The sequence below is a fragment of the Simochromis diagramma genome, unplaced genomic scaffold, assembly GCF_900408965.1.
Source record: "Simochromis diagramma unplaced genomic scaffold, fSimDia1.1 OVJJ01000816.1, whole genome shotgun sequence".
In the NCBI taxonomy this organism is placed as follows: Eukaryota; Metazoa; Chordata; class Actinopteri; order Cichliformes; family Cichlidae; genus Simochromis; species Simochromis diagramma.
In genome coordinates this window covers 12,638,271-12,644,408 of record NW_024386908.1, presented here as the reverse complement: position 1 = coordinate 12,644,408, position 6,138 = coordinate 12,638,271, and positions in this window count along the sequence as shown.

Sequence of the window (6,138 nt, the reverse complement as noted above, 5' to 3'; positions counted from 1 at the left end):
AACCAGCTTCTTGATTAAGTGAAAATAAATGGAAGGTTGTCTTTTTGTCAGATATCTATTCATATTAATGTACAGAATTCACCTGCTTGCTGCTACTACTGCACATTCACCCAGTGTATATACTATATGTGTGTATATATATATATATATATATATATAATGTTCTTCCTCTACACCCCCCCCCCAATTTGTGCACATGTCGAGGAGCGTGTCAGGTTACATTTCACTGTGTGTTATACTTGTATAACTATGCATGTGACAAATAATAAAGAACCTTGAACCCTTGAACCTTTTTGCGCTAGTAATGTTGTGGAGTTGTATTTTGTCTCGCATCAATTATATCGTCAGTTATATCGTTATCGCAAATTTTCAAATATATATCGTGATAAATATTTTTGGCCATATCGCCCTGCTCTAGTTAGGAACAAATGTAATCGCATTGCAGGATGCTGTAAAAGGACCAAACTTCAGCCAGGAGAACAACTGAGATAATCCATCCACAATATGAGGTTAGTCATTCATATAATGCTGCATGGGCTGGGCTGTAGTTACATCCTAAGGTTTTAAAAACTGAGCTTAAATAAATGATTAGCGGTAATAAAAGCCGAGGGAGGTCAACAGTGATCACTGACTGTTTTAGGAGCTTTCTGAGATTAAATAGAAGAAAATACAAAACATTAAACATGTTAACAACCAGTGTTGGTCAAGTTACTTGAAAATAGTAATCAGTAACTAATTACTGATTACTTCCCCAAAAAAGTAATCCCGTTACTTTACTGATTACTTATTTTCAAAAGTAATTAATTACTTAGTTGGTACTTATTGACGTCAGTTTGCAACGATTTACAACCTGAAAGGGGTTGTAAAGCGATAGATCTGTTCAGCCCATTCTAACTTTGTCCCTACATAAGCCATCATACAATGTAATCAAATGGGAAAAGTCTCTTTTTAAAACTTGTTTTATTAGTTTGAAGCTTTTAACTTTAAATGCAATAAGCAAAATTTAATTAAGATGCAACATTCGCTGACTGGAAGAAATTGTTTAATATTTAAACCTATTTGCTGCAAATTCCAGGCACAATAAAATTTTTTTGTGTGTGTTTTACACTCAGTCTGTCAATAGATGCAAGTAAAGACACAGCAGAAAATAAATAAAGTCAAAGACTAGCAGTCCTGTTGCTCTATTTTCACCTGTAAAGGCAAGGAGTGGCATAGGCGGAGGTTTACCCTGGTGCAGGTGTGCCGCGGCGGTCAGTGGAAGAATCTGCGAGTTTCTCTGTGAATTTCCCATTACGTCGTAGCGCACTCGGTGCTTGCTTGGAAGTTTAGGGGGTTATTTTCGCTGTAAAAAGAAGTTTTCTTCCCACGCACAGCGGACACTAATGTTTTTGTCACTTTTTATGGAATCAAACTCAAAGTAAGGTCAGTGCTTCCACGCTTTAAACGCTGCATGCTCATACTCTCTCCGCACTCGATATATTATCCACTGTTGATCTGCACACAGCTGTTGTCACGAACGTCGCACTCGCTTACGTCACTGTCATGAGACATTCTCGCAAAAAAAATCACGGTTTTAGTAACGCAGTAACGCAGCATTCCTACGGGAAAGTAATGGTAATCTAATTACCGTTTTTGCAATAGTAATCCCTTACTTTACTCGTTACTTGAAAAAAGTAATCGGATTACAGTAACGCTTTACAAGTAACGCGTTACTGCCCATCTCTGTTAACAACACAAAAGCCATATTAAACGCAGACTACTCTAGGCCCGGAAGTAGGATTCGTCACGCCATCGCTTAACGACCGGATGCCCATTGTTGCCATATTTTTCCCTATCATGTAATATAGAAACACGCATGCTCAGAACATTGGGCCAGGTAGAAAATGTTTTGGTTGGGAGAAAATCCCATTGAATTACATGCAGACATCTATGTAAATGCAGACATCTATGTAAAAAAAAAAAAAAAAAAACTTGTGATACATCAAGTATATCTCCTCAAGCAAATACATTTTGAAATGTTAAGATCTGCTGCAGAGGATAATTTCTCCAGAGTTAAAAAGAAAGCCCAAGAAAAGCTGGAAAAACAACAGGTTAACAAAAAATGGACAGAAGCTAGTTTTATCTCAGATAAATCGCACCAAAATAGCTAGGCACAAAACCTGGAGCTAAGGGGGCAAAACAATCGCATGAGTACTGCTGTTTGACTGAGGAAGAATAAAGTAGTCGTGGTAAGCCAATCACATGATCAATTTAAGATGACAAAGCAACAAGGTGATATATACCAGTTTTTAAATTATGTTGATAGGCCAGGTAAAAAAACAGAGTCATGATAAACAATATATACGTGGTGTTTTTTCCTCAATAGTTTCATCACATTTATTGTCTAAGGACAGCGCTAGCAAGCACTCTCTGCTTATGACCAACAATTAAAAAGAACAAAACAAAAAAATCCACCCCTTTCGTGTTGGTGGAAGAATGTACCATGTCGACCAATCAAAAAATATGGCAACATGACATTTGGTTGTTTAGGAAGAGGGGGAAGTTTTAGGAGTGACAGAGAGAGAGGGAGAGAGAGAGAGAGAGAGAAAAAGACAGCAGAAAAAGAGAGAGCGCGTTTTGAGATGTGAGAGATTTGTGACGTTTAGCATGTTTGGAGTATGTAGATAATGTGTTGTCTTGTGTAGTTAGTGTGTAGTGTTGTGGATAGTTTTGTGTTGTGTGTCAGAGGTGACTGCTGAATGAAAACAGAAGGAGTGATACACCTGCTGCTGTCAGGCCTGCAGGTATCAGGCTGTGGAACTCCATTCCACTCTGAAATATGCCGGGAGGAACTGTCTCACCAAGGGCATCATTCTAGACAAATGGTGATGAAACTCATTAATGACATCGGATTACTGACCATCTGAAAATTAAGCGTTTGGATCCCACTCACCTAAAGGTTGGTGACACTGGAATAGTTGTTCGTTCATCAGTCTTGCTGATATTTTCTTACTGAAAATATAACTCTGAGCAAAGGAGAATAGGTTGAATATAGTCAGTGGCTGCCCACTGCTGTCTTTTGCAAAGCTATGAGATCACAACAAGGTGACTGATCACTTTCAATGAGAGACCTGGAACAACATTAATTATGATGTTAATCAAATTCGAATAATTAGTCAGTTACTCGATCTGTTTGGTTCTCAGCTCATAAATTCAGAATGTTTCTCCAAGTCCTGCAAACTCTTCTGCCTTAAAGGTGTACCTCTATTTATCTGGACATTCAGTGCTAACAAGCCAAATATCACACCAAAATCTGTAACAGTCACCCAGACCCTCAGACATCTGCACTCCCCAAACAGCAACAACTTGAAATGATCCAGAGACTGTCTGCTCCTTCAGCATCTCCATCATCCCGCTGATACAGGATTTCACAGAAGCACTCATTTCTATGAAGACAACAATGGAAAGTTTGTAAATTACAGTGAAACACACATTTAAAACAATATCTCAGAGAATATTATGGAACCAGAAGCTAAACATAATAATACAGCAAAAGCAAAATAATCAGAAAAAATATCACTATCAGACAGTAAAGGGTTAAATGCTGATCACATTTTGAGTTTTAAAGCAGATTGGGTAAAAAGTATGTGGCTATTATCCAGAAATTAGCTCACCTGCTGTGTCTTCATGATCAGCATAGTTTAATCATGATTAACCCTTTAGTGTTTCAGATGAGAGTGAGAACACAAAATACAACAAAACCTTAAAACTTAAAAATAATGTAGTAAAGGCATGGTCTTTATTACTGTGTTTCTTCTTTAATAAAATACTGAACTCTTTATTGCCATGCAGATGACACAGGGGTCTAGACTAACCTTTTGCAACAGTTGCACTGGTGCACAAGTTAGGTACAGTAGTACAAAAGTTAGGTCCACCCAAAATTTTCAATCACATTGCTGAACATCTGAGCAGCTTGATATCTTATGGACTATCCTCCATTGCAGTCAGATGATCCTCAGATAGCCAACTCCTGTAATTTGGCTTTTATTTTTTCCCTCTTTTTTTTCCTCAATGTGTCTGCAATGACACCTATAAACTGGGCGCACGCAACATCATTGCTGTACGTGTGCGACTGTAGAGCTCTGCGACACAACACGCTGACAGTTAAAAATGTTAAGCTGACTGAACTCTGTTTTACTTTGTTAAAACTAATTTGCATAATTGGTCATGCTAATCTAATTGTAACCTATGTTGTTGGAGAGAGAAATAACATCGTGGAAGAGACATAAAGTGAGTAAAAAACGTCCTAAATGCATTTGGAGTTTATTTAGAACTACAAATTAAATTTCTTTTAGCAATTATTGTGTTTTTTTAATGTCACAATTCCAACCCTGCTCCTTTACCCGGGCTTGGACTGGCAAAAGTGACCCGAAATAGGCACTCTGGTGGAGTTACTTTGTGTGTGTGTGTGTTTATAAGTAGTTTTAAACCTTGTGATCCACAAAACAGCATAAGAGTAAAAGAGTAAAAGAAGAACTGACTGCGTTACAGCACCCGCTGCTTGTTGAGAGTAAAAGCGATACGCGCTTTCACGTCTTTTTTTAGCGACTTTTTTTCTAAAAAAAAAGTCGCTTAGGGGTCTCAAAACTCGCTAAATATAGCAACACTGTACTGTTGCTTAACTGACAGACGATCTAGAACTTTCGATAAATGTGAGTGAGTCGGTGGGTGAGGGGCAGTGTCGTTGGACAGAAATCATGGTAGAGGCGGGAAAATCAAAGCCTAGCCTATATGTTCAGTTTATAAATGACCGAAAGTAGAACTAAGCCGAGCTCACCACCATATATACGTGTACTAAAGAGCACAACAGCATGACTTAATACTGTAGCTTAAGCAAATTCAAACTTAACTGTTTTCCCTTAAAAAAAAGTACACATCACTCACCTTCTAAAATGCTGCCTCTGATTTTCCACCATTTAGCTCAGAAAGGGGAGAGCTTGCAGTGCTGTTGCGGGGCAAAGTGCAAAGGTCAAAGTTAAGATGAAAAAATATTTCATAAAAACGAACGATGACTGACGTTTATTTAGAATGCATAATAATAATAATGATAATAATAATAATGAAAATAAAACAGATAAATAAAAAATATTGATCCCCCCGTGTATTTTCCAATGATCTTATGTTAAATTTATAATACTGTTTATTTTCTCACTCTAAAAAAATTTTAATTTTAAAATTCTTTCACTCTCCCTGTTAATTCCACAATGTATATAAAACTAAAAGACTAAAACTCACCTAAAACTGCTGCTTTTATTTATTTGCTTATTTATTTATTTTTATTATAGTTATAGTATTTACTTACCAAAGACCATGTTCTTATTTGTTCATTTTTCCTCTTGTCAAAATGGTTGAGTCAAACGTCTTGTTGTAGGTAAATAGCTGTCTTAACTTGAATTAATCTGTTCATTCATAATTTATATCCCAGGATTGCAAGAGCGCAATATCACCCATTGATTTAATTAAGTGGATTGGGCCAACAAAAAGTGCTACAGAGAAGTTCTCAGTCAACTTGAATTTATGTTTTATCATTATCTATCTTCAGAGATATTAAGAACACAATATTAACTGTGATCTCACCTAATTCAGCTACAAATATTTAGGTCAACAATAAAATTGTGTGTGTGTGTGAATTACCATTGACTAGATCTCATCATTGTGTAATTTGTCATTCAGCCACAGTTTAGTTTAAAATATCTGAAAATGTATATAACTGATTAAGTTAACAGTATGTTTTTTCAAAACCTTTTTCCGGATAGCTTTTTTAAAATGTACATCCATTAATTTTATGTTAGCAATACCTTCTTAAAAGTAAGGATTATTAAATACACTCATTTTACATTTTGATAAAATTAAAAAAAAATGAACAGAGTTAGTAGAACTAAAAGTGATATGTCATAACACAGTTAAATAGTGAACTGTGCGTAACCTGACACTTTACTTGTATGTATAGAAACCCTGGGGAACACCAGATATTGTCACATTGTCACAGAACATATGGCCACAGATTTGATGATACTGAAGATCCAGTAAAGTTTTAATAGTTTAAAAAAACAGGAAGTCTCTGGCAGTGTTGCAAGATCAGAGACATGGATGGGGTGC